Raw genomic sequence first — 5,000 nt, forward strand, 5'->3', positions numbered from 1 at the left:
GCAAATGGACCCTCATCGAGACTTCCAGGCGAGCTCGGCCATCTGGTCGCCCCATAGGAAAGCATTGTGCGCGACCAGATGGCCGAAGGGGCCTGCGCGACCAGATGGCCGAAGGGGCCTGCGCGACCAGATGGCCGAGGGGACGTGCGCGACCAGATGGCCGAGGGGACGGGCGCGACCAGATGGCCCAGGGGAAAGGCAAAAGGGAAGGGGGAGCTTCCCCGGGCCCTCTGGACCCCGCACCCGGGCACCCTGCCGCCGCGGCAGGACCCGGGACGGAGCCCGGGGCGGGGAGGCCGCCCTCACCGGGCCCCCCCCCAGGGGCCCGGCCGGGGCTCCGGAACCCAGACGAGCGAGGAGAGGCTCCCCGGCCACAAAGGAACCCCGTCCCGGGCCTTTGGCAGTGCCGCAGGCCGGGGGACAGGGCCCGGGGACGGAGACCCCGACCCGGGGCCCGGCCGGGCCCCTGGAACCAGCCGGGGCTCCCGGGACCGCAGGCGATGGGGAAGCCTCCCCGGGCCCTCCGGACCGCGCCCCGGGCACCCTGCCACGCGGAAGGACCCAGGACGGAGCCCGGGGCGGGGAGGCCGCCCTCCCCGGGGCCCCCAGGGGCCCGGCCGGAGCACCTGAACCCAGGCGAGCGAGGGGAGGCTCCCCGGCCACGACGGAACCCCGTCCCGGGCCTTTGGTAGTGCCGCAGGCCGGGGGACAGGGCCCGGGGACGGAGACCCCGACCCGGGGCCCGACCGGGCCCCTGGAACCAGCCGGGGCTCCCGGGACCGCAGGCGCAGGGGAAGCCTCCCCGGGCCCTCCGGACACCGCCCCGGGCACCTTGCCACACGGCAGGACCCAGGACGGAGCCCGGGGCGGGGAGGCCGCCCTCCCCGGGGCCCCCAGGGGCCCGGCCGGAGCTCCTGAACCCAGGCGAACGAGGGGAGGCTCCCCGGCCACGACGGAACCCCGTCCCGGGCCTTTGGCAGTGCCGCAGGCCGGGGGACAGGGCCCGGGGACGGAGACCCCGACCCGGGGCCCGACCGGGCCCCTGGAACCAGCCGGGGCTCCGGGGACCGCAGGCGCAAGGGAAGCCTCCCCGGGCCCTCCGGACCGCGCCCCGGGCACCCTGCCACGCGGAAGGACCCAGGACGGAGCCTGGGGCGGGGAGGCCGCCCTCCCCGGGGACCCCAGGGGCCCGGCCGGAGCTCCTGAACCCAGGCGAGCGAGGGCAGGCTCCCCGGCCACGACGGAACCCCGTCCCGGGCCTTTGGCAGTGCCGCAGGCCGGGGGACAGGGCCCGGGGACGGAGACCCCGACCCGGGGCCCGGCCGGGCCCCTGGAACCAGCCGGGGCTCCAGGGACCGCAGGCGCAAGGGAAGCCTCCCCGGGCCCTCCGGACCGCGCCCCGGGCACCCTGCCACGCGGAAGGACCCAGGACGGAGCCCGGGGCGGGGAGGCCGCCCTCCCCGGGGACCCTAGGGGCCCGGCCGGAGCTCCTGAACCCAGGCGAGCGAGGGGAGGCTCCCCGGCCACGACGGAACCCCGTCCCGGGCCTTTGGCAGTGCCGCAGGCCGGGGGACAGGGCCCGGGGACGGAGACCCCGACCCGGGGCCCGCCCGGGCCCCTGGAACCAGCCGGGGCTCCGGGGACCGCAGGCGCAAGGGAAGCCTCCCCGGGCCCTCCGGACCGCGCCCCGGGCACCCTGCCACGCGGAAGGACCCAGGACGGAGCCCGGGGCGGGGAGGCCGCCCTCCCCGGGGACCCCAGGGGCCCGGCCGGAGCTCCTGAACCCAGGCGAGCGAGGGGAGGCTCCCCGGCCACGACGGAACCCCGTCCCGGGCCTTTGGCAGTGCCGCAGGCCGGGGGACAGGGCCCGGGGACGGAGACCCCGACCCGGGGCCCGCCCGGGCCCCTGGAACCAGCCGGGGCTCCGGGGACCGCAGGCGCAAGGGAAGCCTCCCCGGGCCCTCCGGACCGCGCCCCGGGCACCCTGCCACGCGGAAGGACCCAGGACGGAGCCCGGGGCGGGGAGGCCGCCCTCCCCGGGGACCCCAGGGGCCCGGCCGGAGCTCCTGAACCCAGGCGAGCGAGGGGAGGCTCCCCGGCCACGACGGAACCCCGTCCCGGGCCTTTGGCAGTGCCGCAGGCCGGGGGACAGGGCCCGGGGACGGAGACCCCGACCCGGGGCCCGCCCGGGCCCCTGGAACCAGCCGGGGCTCCGGGGACCGCAGGCGCAAGGGAAGCCTCCCCGGGCCCTCCGGACCGCGCCCCGGGCACCCTGCCACGCGGAAGGACCCAGGACGGAGCCCGGGGCGGGGAGGCCGCCCTCCCCGGGGACCCCAGGGGCCCGGCCGGAGCTCCTGAACCCAGGCGAGCGAGGGGAGGCTCCCCGGCCACGACGGAACCCCGTCCCGGGCCTTTGGCAGTGCCGCAGGCCGGGGGACAGGGCCCGGGGACGGAGACCCCGACCCGGGGCCCGCCCGGGCCCCTGGAACCAGCCGGGGCTCCGGGGACCGCAGGCGCAAGGGAAGCCTCCCCGGGCCCTCCGGACCGCGCCCCGGGCACCCTGCCACGCGGAAGGACCCAGGACGGAGCCCGGGGCGGGGAGGCCGCCCTCCCCGGGGACCCCAGGGGCCCGGCCGGAGCTCCTGAACCCAGGCGAGCGAGGGGAGGCTCCCCGGCCACGACGGAACCCCGTCCCGGGCCTTTGGCAGTGCCGCAGGCCGGGGGACAGGGCCCGGGGACGGAGACCCCGACCCGGGGCCCGCCCGGGCCCCTGGAACCAGCCGGGGCTCCGGGGACCGCAGGCGCAAGGGAAGCCTCCCCGGGCCCTCCGGACCGCGCCCCGGGCACCCTGCCACGCGGAAGGACCCAGGACGGAGCCCGGGGCGGGGAGGCCGCCCTCCCCGGGGACCCCAGGGGCCCGGCCGGAGCTCCTGAACCCAGGCGAGCGAGGGGAGGCTCCCCGGCCACGACGGAACCCCGTCCCGGGCCTTTGGCAGTGCCGCAGGCCGGGGGACAGGGCCCGGGGACGGAGACCCCGACCCGGGGCCCGCCCGGGCCCCTGGAACCAGCCGGGGCTCCGGGGACCGCAGGCGCAAGGGAAGCCTCCCCGGGCCCTCCGGACCGCGCCCCGGGCACCCTGCCACGCGGAAGGACCCAGGACGGAGCCCGGGGCGGGGAGGCCGCCCTCCCCGGGGACCCCAGGGGCCCGGCCGGAGCTCCTGAACCCAGGCGAGCGAGGGCAGGCTCCCCGGCCACGACGGAACCCCGTCCCGGGCCTTTGGCAGTGCCGCAGGCCGGGGGACAGGGCCCGGGGACGGAGGCCCCGACCCGGGGCCCGGCCGGGCCCCTGGAACCAGCCGGGGCTCCCGGGCTCGCAGGCGCAGGGGAAGACCCTCCGGGCACCCTGCCACACGGCAGGACCCAGTTGCCGGCTGAGGACCGAGAGGGGTCCCAGAGTACCCTGTCCCTAGTAATCCGGAGGAAGGCTACCCCCCATTCTTGAAACCCGCGCGCTCCGAGTGACGGAGGGGACCCTAGGGGCGAACGCGCCCGGCCTCCTGGAGCCCTGGCTGGGATCCGAGAGGCGAATGGACCCTCATCGGGACTTCCAGGCCTGGCCCTGCCATCTGGTCGTCCCATTGGAAAGCATTGCGCGCGACCAGATGGCCGAGGGGAAAGGCGCGACCAGATGACCAGGCAACTGAAAGGACTCCCGCCTGCCCAGCCACCCACCCACCAGGGGCTCGGGGTGGGACTCTGCTTCCCGGCTGGGCCTCAGGCACGGGGAGGACCACCGGAGCTCTCGGGGCCTGGGCGCCCGGGGGAGGGGGGGAGAGGACTGCCCGGGACCCGTGGAGCCCGTTTCTGGGCACTTTGCCATGCCGCGGCCCGGAGGAGGGAAGCCCCGGAGGCCTGGGAAGGATGTTGCCCGGGCGTAGCCCGTCTGGTCCCCGGCAATGAACCGCACAGCCCCGGCATGGGTGTTCCGGCATACCCTGCCCCTACTAATCCGGAGGAAGGATACCCCCCTTTCTTGTAACTCGCGCGCTGCGAGTGACGGAGGGGACCCTAGGGGCGAACGCGCCCGGCCTCCTGGAGCCCTGGCTGGGATCCGGGAGGCAAATGGACCCTCATCGGGACTTCCAGGCCGGCCCGGCCATCTGGTCGCCCCCATTGGAAAGCACTGCGCGCGACCAGATGGCCGAGGGGAAAGGCGCGACCAGATGGCCGGCAACTGAAAGGACTCCCGCCTGCCCACCCACCAATGGCTCGGGGTGGGACTCTGCTTCCCGGCTGGGCCTCAGGCACGGGGAGGACCACCGGAGCTCTCGGGGCCTGGGCGCCCGGGGGGTGCGGAAAGGACTGCCCGGGACCCGTGGAGCCCGTCCCTGGGCACTTTGCCATGCCGCGGCCCGGAGGAGGGAAGCCCCGGAGGCCTGGGAAGGATGTTGCCCAGGCGTAGCCCGTCTGGTCCCCGGCAAGGAACCGCACAGCCCCGGCATGGGTGTTCCGGCATACCCTGCCCCTACTAATCCGGAGGAAGGATACCCCCCTTTCTTGTAACTCGCGCGCTGCGAGTGACGGAGGGGACCCTAGGGGCGAACGCGCCCGGCCTCCTGGAGCCCTGGCTGGGATCCGGGAGGCAAATGGACCCTCATCGGGACTTCCAGGCCGGCCCGGCCATCTGGTCGCCCCATTGGAAAGCATTGCGCGCGACCAGATGGCCGAGGGGAAAGGCGCCACCAGATGGCCGGCAACTGAAAGCAGCCATAGTGGTAGGGCTCCCTGCCTGCCCACCCACGCAGGGCTCCAGGGCTCTGCACCAGGGACCCTTGTCCCGGGCAGACGGACACTTGTCAGGCCGCAGGACGGGGACTCCCACGCCCCAGGCCCTGACCGAAACCCAGGCCCCGGGGCCGGTCGCTGCTTCTCAACCCAGCCAGGCCGGGGAGCCTCCTGCTTCGGGCACACGGACCCTAGCAAGGCCCGGGGAGAGCCTC

The sequence above is a fragment of the Triturus cristatus genome, chromosome 9 (assembly GCF_964204655.1).
Source record: "Triturus cristatus chromosome 9, aTriCri1.1, whole genome shotgun sequence".
Taxonomy (NCBI): Eukaryota; Metazoa; Chordata; class Amphibia; order Caudata; family Salamandridae; genus Triturus; species Triturus cristatus.